Source organism: Aquarana catesbeiana, linkage group LG05 (genome assembly GCF_042186555.1).
Source record: "Aquarana catesbeiana isolate 2022-GZ linkage group LG05, ASM4218655v1, whole genome shotgun sequence".
In the NCBI taxonomy this organism is placed as follows: Eukaryota; Metazoa; Chordata; class Amphibia; order Anura; family Ranidae; genus Aquarana; species Aquarana catesbeiana.
The window spans coordinates 653,560,546-653,579,796 of NC_133328.1; the positions used below are offsets into that span (position 1 = coordinate 653,560,546).

A 19,251-nucleotide genomic window follows, 5' to 3' on the forward strand; every position below is an offset into this window, starting at 1 on the left:
GATGTCAATACACACTTATCAGTATACCCTGTCTATTCTCCTAATTTTCCTATTTATTTTCCTGTATACACATATATTCGTGATTGTAAGTGATATTAATATTAGAATAATAATTACCATTGGACTTAACAACCAGTGAAAGGTATTGGTTGCTGTAGAAGACATTCCACTAAATATATCCCACCAATGTGGTGCAGTATCCTGTTGTATCTGTGAGGAAAGATGTACTAGTCTACCTTTGTCAATAATTGTAGATACGAGGTTATTCTGTAGGGTATGTTCTAGTGTTTCTATGTGTTGTCTTAACAACTCTGATTGTTCCAAAACCTGTTTTAGTGGGTCTAAAGAAATTATAAAGGGTGTAGTGTCAGTGAGATTATGTACCTCATGGACTGAAGAGAATACCTTATCGGCGTCTGGTTCAAAAAGATAGGTGTCGTTACCCCATTGTAATATTTGAATCTTTTTTATACATCCTGCAAACGGCGCCGATTTATTTAATGCTGACATGGTGCGGTTATCATTAGTAATGATACAAATATGCTGGGGTCCTATTTCTATGAATCTATTGTTCACATTTATCGGTGTTCTTTGCATTTTGCATATGCTAGTTTGGTATTTTAACAAGCAAGGTTCATATACTGGGGAACTTCTGCCACATACCATTCCCTTATTAGTTCCTTCACATAGAGTTAAATCATGGGTTCTGTTTCTTTTATCTACATATTTCCCATATATTTCTGGATACCAAAACTCGTCATTAATTACTAGTGGCATGACCACTATTTTACACATTTCCATTACATCTGCTACCCGGTATGCTTCAAACCTTCCTACACACCATTTCTCCTCACATTCTACCTTATCCCCTTTTACTTGGAACCATACACCATCGTCAGTTAGACCTTTAAAGTATTTCATCCAGGTATGATAATTTCCCAACTGTAGTTCAGTCCTGGCCCTATTTATTTGTATATGATAGGATAAGAGGTTAAAAGAGCACTGTGTGAAATTTACAAACTGTTGACTTTGATTCCACAGCTGGAGCTCTGCTCCTATCGTGTGATTTATTAACCCTCCCAAAAATTGTAATAGGGGTATTTCTTGCTGTTGGGTTTCAAAAGCGGTGGGTAACCATTTCCTTGTGATAGTCAAGCTGTCAGCTATGTGTCCCCCTGCATGCTTCCATCTGTTGTTCATTTCTTCTATTTCTACCGAGTTTAAAATTCCCATCCCTGTACCTGACAGTCCCAGTAAAGTGTCATACCATACTGTCTGTACCTACATTCTGGAATTTCAGGGAAAGTTACATTGAATTTAACTTTTGTCTTTTGTTGTGATACTGATACATTGATACAAGTGTGGGGCACGGGTGTTAGCATTGATGATTCAAATGTGGGAACTACTTCTTCCTCCATCTGTATGTGAAACCCATACTAGTGTTTAATGGAAACGTTATATCTACCTTTGATGATGGGTCTGCCCTTATCCATCCTATGTTTTCATCAATGTGCAACGGCTTCCTATGTCCTTTGACTGTGAAATTACCCACTACTATGTACTCGTCCATTGTATATCCTGAAACATTCGCTACATTAGGATCGTCTATAACCCATTGTAAATCGGCTGTTTCCTCTACCTCAATTACATTAATACCAGGAGTCCAGGCATACACTTGTACAAAGGCAAGTTTAAACAGACTATAGAAAAGTAGAGATTTCATGATGACATTTTCTCGGGTTGTTTCTTGCAATGTGATGCGTGTATCCAGGTAGGTTTTCCTTCCAGCTTTACTGAGGTGGCTGTGGTCAAGAGTACTTGGTAAGGACCTTCAAACCTGGGTTCCAATGTCTTTCTGGTGTGTTTCTTCACATATACATAATCCCCTGGTAGCAGAGTATGTGTACCTGTTATTGAATTAGGGTCTGGAAGAGAAGAATACACACTTTTGTGGATCTTAGTTAGACGTTGTTGTAATTGTATCACATATGCAGTCAAACTATCACATTGCAATTGCATACTCTGTGGAAAGTATAGACCTAATCTAGGTGCATTCCCAAAAAGTATTTCATATGGGGACAATCCTGTTTTTCCTGTTGGAGTGTATCTTATAGAGAACAAAGCCAAAGGCAGGCATTCTGGCCAAGGCTTGTTTAACTCTTGCATAGCTTTTTGTATTTTCAACTTTATTGTCCCATTTACTCTCTCCACTGATCCTGAACTCTGTGGGTGGTAAGGGGTGTGGAAACTTTGTTGAACCCCTAACATGGTCATCACATTCTGCATGATTTCTGTAAAGTGTGTCCCCCTATCTGATTCTATGGTTTCAGGAAGACCAAACCTAGGTATTAACTCAGTGATCAGTTTCTTAGCTGTGACTTTAGCTGTAGCTGATTTTACTGGATAACTTTCGGGCCAACCTGAGAATAAATCGATACACACGAGGACAAACTCAAAGGGGCCGCTCTTAGGCATTTGTATGTAATCAATTTGCAGTCTCTGGAAGGGGTATTGGGCCCGGACCTGGTGTTTTCGTGGGGTTTTTACTCTCTGTCCTGGGTTATTCAGGAGACAGATTTGGCAGGCTGCACAGTAGTTTCTCGCAGTACTACTGAATCCAGGGGCGAGCCATCCTTGGTTCACAATCCTATACATGGAATTGGAACTGACGTGTGTGGGTAGGTGAACTGCCGCTGCCATTGCTGGGTACAGAGAGGCAGGTAGGCATACTTTGCCTCCTTCCCTCCATACATTGTCAAGGTCTGGTGCTGCTCCCATTCTGACCCACTTATCTTTCTCGCTCTCCCCTGCTTGCTCCTGTAATTTACTCAGCTGCTGCCATGTTGGTTCTGGGATACTCACCTCTACCGCTGCTAAGGTCTCAGGGCTTCCTTCCCCTAGAGCTGCCTGTTTTGCAGTCAAATCTGCAAATGCATTTCCTTTTGCCTCAATTGTTTTTGCGCTCGTGTGTGCCGCTATCTTCATAATGGCCACTCGTTTAACCTTTTGAAGATTGTTCAGGACTCTCTTAATCCCTTCTCCATGTTTTACAGGTGTACCTGCTGCTGTCAGATAACCTCTAGCCTTCCATATGTGGCCATAATCGTGCGCTACGCCATAAACGTAGGCAGAGTCAGTGTAAATATTCCCTTCTCGTTCTTTTAAGTATTCTAGGGCTTGTTCTAAAGCTTTTAATTCTGCTTCCTGTGCTGACATGTGGGCTGGTAAGGCCTGTGCTTCAATTACCTGCGTATCAGTCACTACAGCATACCCTGTGTGATATTTACCCTTGTCATCAGCAAACCTACTACCATCTATATACAAGGTGTGCTCAGCATTTAAAAATTGGTGTATCTGTAACATGTGGGAATCCCATTGTCTCCTGTTCCATGAGCTGAAAACAATCGTGCTCATCTATCTCTTTAAACAGAGGGGTGTCAGTTTCCTCATCTTCTTTATTAGCACTATTATTCCCCCTTGCCAAATCTGGTGACTGAAGAGGCAAAAAGGTGGCCAAATTTAAGGTTGTACAGCGCTGAAAAGTAACATTTGGAGGTAAGAGTAAAGTACACTGTAATCTTAATTGCCTAGCCATTGAAATGTGTTTGGGCTGAACTTGAGACAACATTGCATGTATGTCATGTGTGGTATGCACTACAACTGGATTGTCTAGAACAATCTCTGATGATTTATCAATGATAATTGACACTGCAGCTACCGCCCGTACACAGGACGGTGAACCTCTAGATACTGGATCTAGTGCTGCTGAAAAGTAAGCGACTGGTCTTTGTTTTACATGTGCCTGTGTCAAAACACCTGTGGCGTGTCCAGTGATCTCAGCAATGTACAGATTAAATATCTTGGTGTAATCTGGAATACCAATAGCCGGGGCAGAAATCAACAACTTTTTCAAAGTGATAAACGACTCATACGCTACTTCTGTAAGCATATACGGTACAATTTTCAAACAATCGTATAATGGCTGCATCAAAGCGCTAGCATGTGGTATCAATTGTCTACAATATGACACAATACCTAAAAACATACGCAATTGTTTGAAATTCCGTGGGGGTAACATTCCCTTTATCACTTGAACCCTCTCCTCAGTGAGATGTCTCGTATCCTGTGATATACAATGTCCCAAAAAGATAACTTTTTCCTGGCACACTTGCAATTTGTTCTTATTAACTTTGCAACCCTTTTCTGCTAAAAATCGCAACAAATTAAGGGTGGTGGCCAAACAAGTTTCCTTGTCCGGGCAGCCTAACAATAAATCATCCACATATTGTAGCAATACACAAGAATCTGATGGTACCCATTCTCCCCTCAAGTACTGGATATATCTTGTGTGGTTTACGTTCTATGTCAGTGTATGGGGGTGGGATGGTTGAACTAAGATTATTTAAAATTTCAACATTTTTTGTTCTTCTGTCTTTCATATCCCAACCATCACAATCTGGATTATATTTCCACCCCTCTTCTTTCGCTCTATTTGAGACCTTAATTAAGCATTGAACCTGACGCATCCATTGCTTCTCTAACACCTCTCCTTGTCTGTCCCTTTTTATTTCACTCCATACATCCGGGTCTAAGCCCGCTGCTCCTTTCACCTTAAATTTACGAAGGACATCCTTTAAGTCCTGTGCTTCATCTTTCCCACAGATGTTTTTAATTATCTGTGGCACCGTATAGTGCGCCACATTTCCCTGACGGGGTTTTGTATTCTGCTGGCCCATTCTGACAGTCCTGCCTAGGTAGAGTGTGGGACACTTAGTGTACAATATAAAACACTTAACCAAGTTGCACTAGTTCCTCGTTGCCTTCCTCCTAGGGTGCTGAAACCGAATTACTTTATATGCTAGCTCAATAACAAATAATTACTTTATATGCTAGCCCAATAACAAACCAGAATGCGGCTACAACATATACAAAAATGCGGCTACAACATATACAAGCATTCCTTTAAGTGGCCAGGTATCCGACTAGATCTCGGGACTTTGTGGAGACCTTATTCCCCCTGTATCTGGGATCCCTCTCATACACTCTTATCCTTGCTTTATGGAGCAGACAGGGCTTATACTCTCAACCCGTCTATGGTTTATGAGTTAGATGTGAGGTTAAGCATAAGCATCAGACCCCCAAGTTCACTTATGTGAGGTAAGGGCGCATTCCGTTGCTTAATTCGGCAATCCCCTTCTAACTCATACCATCCTTGACAAGGCTCATTCACTTGCTCAACAAGACAGACAAGACAACAAATAATTCCAGCAATATAAACTAAAATATGCAGTAATTCTAGACTCACCACTACAGAGGCTGGTGTTTTAAAACCAGGAGAACCGTAACTGACAGAACGGATAGGCACAAATCAGGGGAGCACAGAATATAAGAAAAATAAAGCTTTTTCTTACCTGCGCAGGTTTTTGATCTGTGGTTCCCGGAATGCCTGTCCTTTCGTTCCGTCAGCGTAGCTCAGCCACCTCTTGTAGCAACTTGGTGAGTCCCTGTGTTCGGGCGCCAAAATGTTAGGGGCAACTCTTAAACAAGTTGCTTTAAGTTTATATTGCTTTGTCAAATTATTGCTTCTATAAGAATAATGACACGGAGTCAGATATGTCTGTGTCACAGTCCGGAGCAAGAGAACTGCACCCTTTACTTCTTTCAAAGGCCTTTTATAGGCAGCTCTACAAGCAGTAATCTTATCGGCATTACCAAATGAGGTTAAGGTACAAAGAGTTTCTTATCAGTGAACACGTAATGATTATTCAGCAGTTCCAAATTCCATCTAGATACAGATTGATACGTACACAGAAGAGAAAAGAGCACAAACAATTTAAATAGAACAATTGATACGTACACAGGTAAGAAAGGAGCACAAACAATTTAAATAGAACAATTGATACGTACACAGGTAAGAAAAAGAGCACAAACAATTTAAGTGGAACTCTAAGTCATTATTTCAACCCTATCAATCTCCTACAAAGCCGCTCAGCTCTCTCTGGACCCTCATGGATGTAATAGTCACCCGACCCGGTCCCACTCTCTTCTTTACCTTCCACCTCCAACTGCCCCCTAAACCTCTAAACCCTGTCCTATCTCACCCTCTCGTATTATGGAACTCTATAAAATACTGGGCCCACCTGATATCACCACATCTTCCTCTCCTTCAAATATTTAACTGCCCTTTATTTTCCCCGGGATTGGAAAATCCCCAAAACTATTACTGGTGGTGCAGTAAGGGCTTGAAGACGGTTTGATTCTTGCTGTCCCCCCAGAGCATTGTCACCTTCCAACACCGTAAAGATATTCCAAAGAAATTTCATTACCTCCAAATCCGTCCTCTGTTGGAATCCCTGACAAGAAACCATAATTGGTCAATGATCACAATGGCATTTGAGACCAGATGTCCAACGTCCCCCACAACACAAGGCCTTATTTCACAACTATACTCCTCTATATGCTGAACAATTTTACCTCACGTGCCCCATCTAATGCCCCATCTAATTCCCCATCTTACTGCCCCATCTAATGCCCCATCTTACTGCCCCATCTTATGGTCCAACTGGGAAAGGGACTTAGGTGCCACACAAACCCCCGTCCATTCCTCCCGTAACGTAATAACTTTAGAAAGGTCTTATCTCGGTGGTACATTACCCCGGCCAGAATTGCCGAATGTCTCCCTAAATACCCTTCTATATGCTTTGGGGGATGCTCAGACCACCTGGGCGATATGCACCATATATGGAGGACATGTCCTACGGTGGAAAGATTGTGGATAAGAATCTACAACATGGTCAACTTGGTGTGGCACATTTGTTATCTGTTATCAGACAATATATCATGTTTGGGGGGTCTCTCCTATCAGACAATATATCATGTTTGGGGTCTCTCCTATCAGACAATATATCATGTTTGGGGGGTCTCCTATCAGACAATATATCATGTTTGGGGGTCTCTCCTATCAGACAATATATCATGTTTGGGGGGTCTCTCCTATCAGACAATATATCATGTTTGGGGTCTCTCCTATCAGACAATATATCATGTTTGGGGGGTCTCCTATCAGACAATATATCATGTTTGGGGGTCTCTCCTATCAGACAATATATCATGTTTGGGGTCTCTCCTATCAGACAATATATCATGTTTGGGGGTCTCTCCTATCAGACAATATATCATGTTTGGGGGTCTCTCCTATCAGACAATATATCATGTTTGGGGGTCTCCTATCAGACAATATATCATGTTTGGGGGTCTCTCCTATCAGACAATATATCATGTTTGGGGGTCTCTCCTATCAGACAATATATCATGTTTGGGGGGTCTCTCTTATCAGACAATATATCATGTTTGGGGGTCTCTCCTATCAGACAATATATCATGTTTGGGGGGTCTCCTATCAGACAATATATCATGTTTGGGGGTCTCTCCTATCAGACAATATATCATGTTTGGGGGTCTCTCCTATCAGACAATATATCATGTTTGGGGGTCTCCTATCAGACAATATATCATGTTTGGGGGTCTCCTATCAGACAATATATCATGTTTGGGGGGTCTCTCTTATCAGACAATATATCATGTTTGGGGGTCTCTCCTATCAGACAATATATCATGTTTGGGGGGTCTCCTATCAGACAATATATCATGTTTGGGGGTCTCCTATCAGACAATATATCATGTTTGGGGGTCTCTCCTATCAGACAATATATCATGTTTGGGGGTCTCTCCTATCAGACAATATATCATGTTTGGGGGTCTCCTATCAGACAATATATCATGTTTGGGGGTCTCTCCTATCAGACAATATATCATGTTTGGGGGTCTCCTATCAGACAATATATCATGTTTGAGGGGTCTCTCCTATCAGACAATATATCATGTTTGGGGGTCTCTCCTATCAGACAATATATCATGTTTGGGGGTCTCTCCTATCAGACAATATATCATGTTTGGGGGTCTCTCCTATCAGACAATATATCATGTTTGGGGGTCTCTCCTATCAGACAATATATCATGTTTGGGGGTCTCTCCTATCAGACAATATATCATGTTTGGGGGTCTCTCCTATCAGACAATATATCATGTTTGGGGGTCTCTCCTATCAGACAATATATCATGTTTGGGGGTCTCTCCTATCAGACAATATATCATGTTTGGGGGTCTCCTATCAGACAATATATCATGTTTGGGGGTCTCCTATCAGACAATATATCATGTTTGGGGGTCTCCTATCAGACAATATATCATGTTTGGGGGTCTCTCCTATCAGACAATATATCATGTTTGGGGGTCTCTCCTATCAGACAATATATCATGTTTGGGGGTCTCTCCTATCAGACAATATATCATGTTTGGGGGGTCTCTCCTATCAGACAATATATCATGTTTGGGGGGTCTCCTATCAGACAATATATCATGTTTGGGGGTCTCCTATCAGACAATATATCATGTTTGGGGGTCTCTCCTATCAGACAATATATCATGTTTGGGGGGTCTCCTATCAGACAATATATCATGTTTGGGGGTCTCCTATCAGACAATATATCATGTTTGGGGGTCTCCTATCAGACAATATATCATGTTTGGGGGTCTCCTATCAGACAATATATCATGTTTGGGGGTCTCTCCTATCAGACAATATATCATGTTTGGGGGTCTCTCCTATCAGACAATATATCATGTTTGGGGGTCTCTCCTATCAGACAATATATCATGTTTGGGGGGTCTCTCCTATCAGACAATATATCATGTTTGGGGGGTCTCCTATCAGACAATATATCATGTTTGGGGGTCTCCTATCAGACAATATATCATGTTTGGGGGTCTCTCCTATCAGACAATATATCATGTTTGGGGGGTCTCCTATCAGACAATATATCATGTTTGGGGGTCTCTCCTATCAGACAATATATCATGTTTGGGGGTCTCCTATCAGACAATATATCATGTTTGGGGGTCTCTCCTATCAGACAATATATCATGTTTGGGGTCTCTCCTATCAGACAATATATCATGTTTGGGGGTCTCTCCTATCAGACAATATATCATGTTTGGGGGGTCTCTCCTATCAGACAATATATCATGTTTGGGGGGTCTCTGTCATGTTGGGGGGTCTCTGTCATGTTGGGGGGTCTCTGTCATGTTTTTGGGGGGCTCTGTCATGTTTGGGGGGCTCTGTCATGTTTGGGGGGTCTCTGTCATGTTTGAGGGGCTCTGTCATGTTTGAGGGGTCTCTGTCATGTTTGGGGGGCTCTGTCATGTTTGGGGGGTCTCTGTCATGTTTTGGGGTCTCTGTCATGTTTGGGGGGCTCTGTCATGTTTGTGGGGGTCTCTGTCATGTTTTTGGGGGTCTCTGTCATGTTTGGGGGGCTCTGTCATGTTTGAGGGGTCTCTGTCATGTTTGTGGGGTCTCTGTCATGTTTGTGGGGGTCTCTGTCATGTTTGGGGGGCTCTGTCATGTTTGGGGGGCTCTGTCATGTTTGAGGGGTCTCTGTCATGTTTGGGGGGCTCTGTCATGTTTGAGGGGTCTCTGTCATGTTTGAGGGGTCTCTGTCATGTTTGTGGGGGTCTCTGTCATGTTTGGGGGGCTCTGTCATGTTTGAGGGGTCTCTGTCATGTTTGGGGGGCTCTGTCATGTTTGAGGGGTCTCTGTCATGTTTGTGGGGGTCTCTGTCATGTTTGTGGGGGGCTCTGTCATGTTTGAGGGGTCTCTGTCATGTTTTTGGGGGTCTCTGTCATGTTTGGGGGGCTCTGTCATGTTTGAGGGGTCTCTGTCATGTTTGAGGGGCTCTGTCATGTTTGGGGGGCTCTGTCATGTTTGAGGGGTCTCTGTCATGTTTGGGGGGTCTCTGTCATGTTTGGGGGGTCTCTGTCATGTCTGGGGGGTCTCTGTCATGTTTGGGGGTCTCTGTCATGTTTGGGGGGTCTCTGTCATGTTTGGGGGGTCTCTGTCATGTTTGGGGGGTCTCTGTCATGTCTGGGGGGTCTCTGTCATGTTTGGGGGTCTCTGTCATGTTTGAGGGGTCTCTGTCATGTTTGAGGGGTCTCTGTCATGTTTGGGGGGTCTCTGTCATGTTTGGGGGGTCTCTGTCATGTCTGGGGGGTCTCTGTCATGTTTGGGGGTCTCTGTCATGTTTGGGGGGCTCTGTCATGTTTGAGGGGTCTCTGTCATGTCTGGGGGGGTCTCTGTCATGTTTGGGGGTCTCTGTCATGTTTGAGGGGTCTCTGTCATGTCTGGGGGGGTCTCTGTCATATTTTAGGGGTCTCTGTCATGTTTGGGGGGTCTCTGTCATGTTTGGGGGTCTCTGTCATGTTTGGGGGGGTCTCTGTCATGTTTGAGGGGTCTCTGTCATGTCTGGGGGGGTCTCTGTCATGTTTGGGGGTCTCTGTCATGTTTGAGGGGTCTCTGTCATGTCTGGGGGGGTCTCTGTCATATTTTAGGGGTCTCTGTCATGTATGGGGGGTCTCTGTCATGTTTGAGGGGTCTCTGTCATGTTTGGGGGGTCTCTGTCATGTTTGGGGGGCTCTGTCATGTTTGTGGGGGTCTCTGTCATGTTTGGGAGTCTCTGTCATGTTTGAGGGGTCTCTGTCATGTCTGGGGGGGTCTCTGGCATGTTTGGGGGTCTCTGTCAAATTTGGGGGTCTCTCTCATATTTGGGGGTCTCTCTCCCATATTTGGGTGTCTCTCTCATATTTGGGGGTCTCTCTCCCATATTTGGGTGTCTCTCTCATATTTGGGGTCTTTCTCCCATATTTGGGGGTCTCTTTCCCATGTTTGGGGGTCTCTCTCATATTTGGGGGTGTCTCGCCTATATTTGGGTGTCTCTCCCATATTTGGGGGTCTCTCGCCTATATTTGGGGGTCTCTCTCATATTTGGGGGTCTCTCTCTCATATTTGGGGATCTCTCTCCTATATTTGGGGGTGTTTCTCTCATATTTGGGGGTCTCTCTCTCATATTTGGGGATCTCTCTCCTATATTTGGGGGTCTCTCTCTCATATTTGGGGGTCTCTCTCTCATATTTGGGGTCTCTCTCCTATATTTGGTGGTGTTTCTCTCATATTTGTGTCTCTCTCATATTTGGGGGTCTCTTCTATATTTGGGGGTGTCTCTCTCATATTTGGGGGTCTCTCTCTCATATTTGGGGGTCTCTCTCTCATATTTGGGGTCTCTCTCCTATATTTGGTGGTGTTTCTCTCATATTTGTGTCTCTCTCATATTTGGGGGTCTCTCCTATATTTGGGGGTTTCTCTCTCATATTTGGGGTCTCTCTCATATTTGGGGGTCTCTCTCCTATATTTGGGGGTGTTTCTCTCATATTTGGGGGTCTCTCTCATATTTGGGGGTCTTTCTCTCATATTTGGGGGTGTCTCTCTCATATTTGGGGGTCTTTCTCTCATATTTGGGGTCTCTCTCTCATATTTGGGGGTCTCTCTCATATTTGGGGGTCTCTCTCCCATATTTGGGTCTTTCTCTCATATTTGGGGTCTCTCTCTCATATTTGGGGGTCTCTCTCTCATATTTGGGGGTCTCTCTGTCATATTTGGGGTGTCTCTCTCATATTTGGGGGTCTTTCTCTCATATTTGGGGTCTCTCTCTCTCATATTTGGGGGTCTCTCTCATATTTGGGGGTCTCTCTCCCATATTTGGGTCTTTCTCTCATATTTGGGGGTCTCTCTCATATTTGGGGGTCTCTCTCCCATATTTGGGGTGTCTCTCTCATATTTGGGGGTCTCTCTCATATTTGGGGGTCTATCTCTCATATTTGGGGTCTCTCTCTCATATTTGGGTGTCTCTCTCATATTTGGGGGTCTCTCTCCTATATTTGGGGGTGTTTCTCCCATATTTGGGGGTCTCTCTCCCATATTTGGGGGTTTCTCTGTCATATTTGGGGGTCTCTCTCATATTTGGGGGTCTTTCTCTCATATTTGGGGGTCTCTCTCTCTCATATTTGGGGGTCTTTCTCTCATATTTGGGGGTGTCTCTCCCATATTTGGGTCTTTCTCTCATATTTGGGGGTCTCTCCCATATTTGGGTCTCTCTCTCATATTTGGGGGTGTCTCTCTCATATTTGGGGGTTTCTCTCTCATATTTGGGGGTCTCTCTCATATTTGGGGGTGTCTCTCTCATATTTGGGGGTTTCTCTTTCATATTTGGGGGTCTTTCTCTCATATTTGGGGGTGTCTCTCTCATATTTGGGGGTTTCTCTTTCATATTTGGGGTCTCTCTCATATTTGGGGGTCTCTCTCATATTTGGGGGTGTCTCTCTCATATTTGGGGGTTTCTCTTTCATATTTGGGGGTCTCTCTCCCATGTTTGGGGGTCTCTGTCATATTTGGGGGTCTTTCTCTCATATTTGGGGTCTCTCTCTCATATTTGGGGGTCTCTCTCCCATGTTTGGGGGTCTCTCTCCCATGTTTGGGGGTCTCTGACATATTTGGGGGTCTCTCTCCCATGTTTGGGGGTCTCTGTCATATTTGGGGGTCTCTCTCCCATGTTTGGGGGTCTCTGACATATTTGGGGGTCTCTCTCCCATGTTTGGGGGTCTCTCTCCCATGTTTGGGGGTCTCTGTCATATTTGGGGGTCTCTCTCTCATATTTGGGGGTCTCTCCCATGTTTGGGGGTCTCTCTCCCATGTTTGGGGGTCTCTGTCATATTTGGGGGTCTCTCTCTCATATTTGGGGGTCTCTCCCATGTTTGGGGGTCTCTCTCCCATGTTTGGGGGTCTCTGTCATATTTGGGGGTCTTTCTCTCATATTTGGGGTCTCTCTCTCATTTTTGGGGGTCTCTCTCCCATGTTTGGGGGTCTCTGTCATATTTGGGGGTCTCTCTCCCATGTTTGGGGGTCTCTGTCATATTTGGGGGTCTCTCTCCCATGTTTGGGGGTCTCTGTCATATTTGGGGGTCTCTCTCCCATGTTTGGGGGTCTCTGTCATATTTGGGGGTCTCTCTCCCATGTTTGGGGTCTCTGTCATATTTGGGGGTCTCTGTCATATTTGGGGGTCTCTCTCCCATATTTGGGGGTCTCTGTCATATTTGGGGGTCTCTGTCATATTTGGGGGTCTCTCTCCCATGTTTGGGGGTCTCTGACATATTTGGGGGTCTCTCTCCCATGTTTGGGGGTCTCTGTCATATTTGGGGGTTTCTCTTTCATATTTGGGGGTCTTTCTCTCATATTTGGGGGTCTCTCTCTCATATTTGGGGGTCTCTCTCATATTTGGGGTTTCTCTCTCATATTTGGGGGTCTCTGTCATATTTGGGGGTCTTTCTCTCATATTTGGGGGTCTCTCTCTCATATTTGGGGGTCTCTGTCATATTTGGGGGTCTCTGTCATATTTGGGGGTCTTTCTCTCATATTTGGGGGTCTCTCTCCCATGTTTGGGGGTCTCTGTCATATTTGGGGGTCTCTGTCATATTTGGGGGTCTTTCTCTCATATTTGGGGGTCTCTCTCCCATGTTTGGGGGTCTCTGTCATATTTGGGGGTCTCTCTCCCATGTTTGGGGGTCTCTGTCATATTTGGGGGTCTCTCTCCCATGTTTGGGGGTCTCTCTCATATTTGGGGGTCTCTCTCCCATGTTTGGGGGTCTCTGTCATATTTGGGGGTCTCTCTCCCATGTTTGGGGTCTCTGTCATATTTGGGGGTCTCTGTCATATTTGGGGGTCTCTCTCCCATATTTGGGGGTCTCTGTCATATTTGGGGGTCTCTGTCATATTTGGGGGTCTCTCTCCCATGTTTGGGGGTCTCTGACATATTTGGGGGTCTCTCTCCCATGTTTGGGGGTCTCTGTCATATTTGGGGGTTTCTCTTTCATATTTGGGGGTCTTTCTCTCATATTTGGGGGTCTCTCTCCCATGTTTGGGGGTCTCTGTCATATTTGGGGGTCTCTCTCCCATGTTTGGGGGTCTCTGTCATATTTGGGGGTCTCTCTCCCATGTTTGGGGGTCTCTCTCATATTTGGGGGTCTCTCTCCCATGTTTGGGGGTCTCTGACATATTTGGGGGTCTCTCTCCCATGTTTGGGGGTCTCTGTCATATTTGGGGGTTTCTCTCTCATATTTGGGGGTCTCTGTCATATTTGGGGGTCTCTCTCCCATGTTTGGGGGTCTCTGACATATTTGGGGGTCTCTCTCCCATGTTTGGGGGTCTCTGTCATATTTGGGGGTTTCTCTTTCATATTTGGGGGTCTTTCTCTCATATTTGGGGGTCTCTCTCTCATATTTGGGGGTCTCTCTCATATTTGGGGTTTCTCTCTCATATTTGGGGGTCTCTGTCATATTTGGGGGTCTTTCTCTCATATTTGGGGGTCTCTCTCTCATATTTGGGGGTCTCTGTCATATTTGGGGGTCTCTGTCATATTTGGGGGTCTTTCTCTCATATTTGGGGGTCTCTCTCCCATGTTTGGGGGTCTCTGTCATATTTGGGGGTCTCTGTCATATTTGGGGGTCTTTCTCTCATATTTGGGGGTCTCTCTCCCATGTTTGGGGGTCTCTGTCATATTTGGGGGTCTCTCTCCCATGTTTGGGGGTCTCTGTCATATTTGGGGGTCTCTCTCCCATGTTTGGGGGTCTCTGTCATATTTGGGGGTCTCTCTCCCATGTTTGGGGGTCTCTGTCATATTTGGGGGTCTCTCTCCCATATTTGGGGGTCTCTCTCCCATGTTTGGGGGTCTCTGTCATATTTGGGGGTCTCTCTCCCATGTTTGGGGGTCTCTGTCATATTTGGGGGTTTCTCTCCCATGTTTGGGGGTCTCTGTCATATTTGGGGGTCTCTCTCCCATGTTTGGGGGGTGTATGGAATTTTCAGGCCTATGTGTGTAGAAATGTCTCTGACAGAGAGATGATTAAAGTTGATGAAAAAAAAAAAAAAAAAAGCGGAGGTCAGATGACTCATGTTGAGGGCGGAGCTCCAGCCTGCAGACACACCCCCTTGCCACTAGTCGGGACACGAGATGAAGCTCCGCCTCCCGCTCTCACCTTGCTGCACATGCGCGGTAAGTGAGGTCAGGTTTGTGAGGCATGCCGGGAGATGTAGTTCCGGTGTATGTGCGTCACCCCGGAGAAAGGGGGCGGAGAACTATATCGCCCACAATGCTCTGCGCTCCCCACCGGCATCTGAGTAAGGAGAGCTGTGATTGGTCAGTGAGCCGGCGGCACGTGGAGGAGAGTGTGAGATCCGGAGAGGTGAGGAGAGCCGGGAGAGAGGAGGCCGGGAGAAGGGGGGTACGAGGGAGGGGGATGGGGGGTACGAGGGAGGGGGATGGGGTACGAGAGAGGGGGATGGGGGTACGAGGGAGGGGGATGGGGGGTACGAGGGAGGGGGATGGGGGGTACGAGGGAGGGGGATGGGGGGTACGAGGGAGGGGGATGGGGTACGAGAGAGGGGGATGGGGGTACGAGGGAGGGGGATATGAGAGGAGGGGAGCATATGGATGATAGGATGTCTGATATCCGGGGTACTGATGGGGGAGGGGTACACAGATATTTGGGGTGATTTGTACCTCAGATCCCCCAATAAGAGTTCAGAATGCGATCGATGGGATGTCGGGGGATGGGGATTGGAGATCTGGTAGTAAGAGCCAACTTCCCTAAACTACAAACCTTGCTAAAAGGCATAAACTGGGATAAAATATTAGGAACAAAGAATACGGAGGAGAGATGTGTTTGCTTTAAGAGCATATTAAATAAGGGCATTAGCCAATGTATCCCATTGGGTAATAAATTTAAAAGAGCGAACAAAAGTCCTGGATGGCTTAACTCCAATGTAAAAATGCATATAAAAGCAAAGGAGAAGGCCTTCAAAAAATACAAGGTTGAGGGATCATCCTCAGCATTCAGACTTTATAAAGAATGCAATAAGAAATGTAAGGGTGCAATTAGGATGGCTAAGATAGAACATGAAAGACACATAGCGGAGGAGAGCAAAAAAAATCCAAGAAATTCTTTAAGTATGTAAACAGTAAAAAAGGGAGGACAGACCATATTGGCCCCATAAAGAATGAGGAAGGACATCTGGTTACAAAGGATGGGGAGATGGCGAAGGTATTGAATTTATTCTTCTCCTCAGTCTTCACGAGTGAATCGGGGGCTTCAGTAACCAAAACTGCAGTGTTTATCCTCAGGACACAACACAGGAAGCACCTCCATGGTTAACAGAGGACAGAATTAAAATTAGACTTGAGAAACTTAACATTAATAAATCACCGGGACCAGATGGCTTGCATCCGAGGGTACTTAGGGAACTCAGTCAGGTGATTGCCAGACCGTTGTTCCTAATTTTTACAGATAGTCTACTGACTGGAATGGTACCAGCTGATTGGAGAAAAGCCAATGTAGCACCAATATTTAAAAAGGGCCCAAAATACATCCCTGGGAATTACAGACCAGTTAGCCTAACATCAATAGTATGTAAACTCTTGGAGGGGATGATAAGGGACTATATACAAGATTTTAGTAATAAGAACGGTATCATTAGCAGTAATCAGCAAGGATTCATGAAGAATTGTTCTTGCCAAACCAATCTACTAACCTTCTATGAGGAGGTGAGTTGCCATCTAGATAAAGGAAGGCCCGTAGACGTGATGTATCTGGATTTTACAAAAGCATTTGACACAGTTCCCCATAAACGTTTACTGTACAAAATAAGGTGCGTTGGCATGGACCATAGGGTGAGTACATGGATTGAAAACTGGCTACAAGGGCGAGTTCAGAGGGTGGTGATAAATGGGGAGTACTCAGAATGGTCAGGGGTGGGTAGCAGAGTCCCCCAGGGTTCTGTGCTGGGACCAATCCTATTTAATTTGTTCATAAACGATCTGGAGGATGGGATAAACAGTTCAATCTCTGTATTTGCAGACGATACTAAGCTAAGCAGGGCAATAACTTCTCCGCAGGATGTGGAAATCTTGCAAGAAGATCTGAACAAATTAATGGGGGAGGGGCGACTACATGGCAAATGAGGTTCAATGTAGAAAAATGTAAAATAATGTATTTGGGTGGTAAAAATCTGAAGTCAATCTATAGACTGGGGGGAGAACCTCTGGGGGATCTAGGATGGAAAAGGACCTGGGGGTCCTAGTAGATGATAGGCTCAGCAATGACATGCAATGCCAAGCTGCTGCTAACAAAGCAAACAGAATATTGGCATTAAAAAGGGATCAACTCCAGAGATAAAACGATAATTCTCCCGCTCTACAAGACTCTGGTCCGGGGAGGGGTACACAGGGATGATGATGGGGGAGGGGTACACAGGGATGATGATGGGGGAGGGGTACACAGGGATGATGATGGGGGAGGGGTACACAGGGATGATGATGGGGGAGGGGTACACAGGGATGATGGAGGGGGAGGGGTACACAGGGATGATGATGGGGGAAGGGTACACAGGGATGGTAAAAAGTCAGAACTGCAAAAAGTGATCAGGAGATGAGACCCAATCAGAGGTCACATAGGCACTTAGAGAGGGAGGGGCTTACATAAGCAGAGTGGTTATAGTCTGGGTGGGAGGGGTATAGATGAGGGGTGTGGTTATAGTCTGGGGGGAGGGGTATAGAGAGGGGGTGGGGTTATAGTCTGGGGGAGGGGTATAGAGAAGGGGTGGGGTTATAGTCTGGGGGGAGGGGTATAGATGAGGGGTGGGGTTATAGTCTGGGTGGGAGGGGTATAGATGAGGGGTGGGGTTATAGTCTGGTTGGGAGGGGTATAGAGAGGGGGTGGGGTTATAGTCTGGGTGGGAGGGGTATATAGAGGGGGTGGGGTTATAGTCTGGGGGGAGGGGTATAGATGAGGGGTGTGGTTAGTCTGGGGGGAGGGGTATAGATGAGGGGGTGGGGTTATAGTCTGGGTGGGAGGGGTATAGATGAGGGGAGGAGTATAGATGAGGGGTGGGGTTATAGTCTGGGTGGGAGGGGTATAGAGAAGGGGTGTGGTTATAGTCTGGGTGGGAGGGGTATAGATGAGGGGTGGGGTTATAGTCTGGTTGGGAGGGGTATAGAGAAGGGGTGTGGTTATAGTCTGGGGGGAGGGGTATAGATGAGGGGTGGGGTTATAGTCTGGTTGGGAGGGGTATAGAGAGGGGGTGGGGTTATAGTCTGGTGGGAGGGGTATAGATGAGGGGTGGGGTTATAGTCTGGGGGGAGGGGTATAGATGAGGGGTGGGGTTATAGTCTGGGTGGGAGGGGTATAGATGAGGGGTGGGGTTATAGTCTGGGTGGGAGGGGTATAGATGAGGGGTGGGGTTATAGTCTGGGGGGAGGGGTATAGATGAGGGGTGGGGTTATAGTCTGGGTGGGAGGGGTATAGATGAGGGGTGGGGTTATAGTCTGGTGGGAGGGGTATAGATGAGGGGTGGGGTTATAGTCTGGGGGGAGGGGTATAGATGAGGGGTGGGGTTATAGTCTGGTGGGAGGGGTATAGATGAGGGGTGGGGTTATAGTCTGGGGGGAAGGGTATAGATGAGGGGTGTGGTTATAGTCTGGGTGGGAGGGGTATAGATGAGGGGTGGGGTTATAGTCTGGGTGGGAGGGGTATAGATGAGGGGTGGGGTTATAGTCTGGGGGGAGGGGTATAGATGAGGGGTGGGGTTATAGTCTGGGGGGAGGGGTATAGATGAGGGGTGGGGTTATAGTCTGGGTGGGAGGGGTATAGATGAGGGGTGGGGTTATAGTCTGGGTGGGAGGGGTTTAGATGAGGGGTGGGGTTATAGTCTGGGTGGGAGGGGTATAGATGAGGGGTGGGGTTATAGTCTGGGTGGGAGGGGTTTAGATGAGGGGTGGGGTTATAGTCTGGTGGGAGGGGTATAGATGAGGGGTGGGGTTATAGTCTGGGGGAAGGGTATAGATGAGGGGTGTGGTTATAGTCTGGGTGGGAGGGGTATAGATGAGGGGTGGGGTTATAGTCTGGGGGGAGGGGTATAGATGAGGGGTGGGGTTATAGTCTGGGGGGAGGGGTATAGATGAGGGGTGTGGTTATAGTCTGGGTGGGAGGGGTATAGATGAGGGGTGGGGTTATAGTCTGGGTGGGAGGGGTTTAGATGAGGGGTGGGGTTATAGTCTGGGTGGGAGGGGTTTAGATGAGGGGTGGGGTTATAGTCTGGGTGGGAGGGGTATAGATGAGGGGTGGGGTTATAGTCTGGGTGGGAGGGGTATAGATGAGGGGTGGGGTTATAGTCTGGGGGGAGGGGTATAGATGAGGGGTGGGGTTATAGTCTGGGGGGAGGGGTATAGATGAGGGGTGGGGTTATAGTCTGGGGGG

General features: G+C 46.1%; 1 protein-coding gene across 1 annotated transcript in view; it reads left to right on the forward strand.

The window, feature by feature from the left end:
* Positions 1–15,028: 15,028 nt before the first annotated feature.
* ABCF2 (ATP binding cassette subfamily F member 2) overlaps positions 15,029–19,251 on the forward strand; it is a 31,554-nt gene continuing 27,331 nt past the window's right edge. The window contains 1 exon segment of the mRNA XM_073632610.1: positions 15,029–15,183. The gene's annotated coding sequence lies outside the window, so the exon portion shown is untranslated.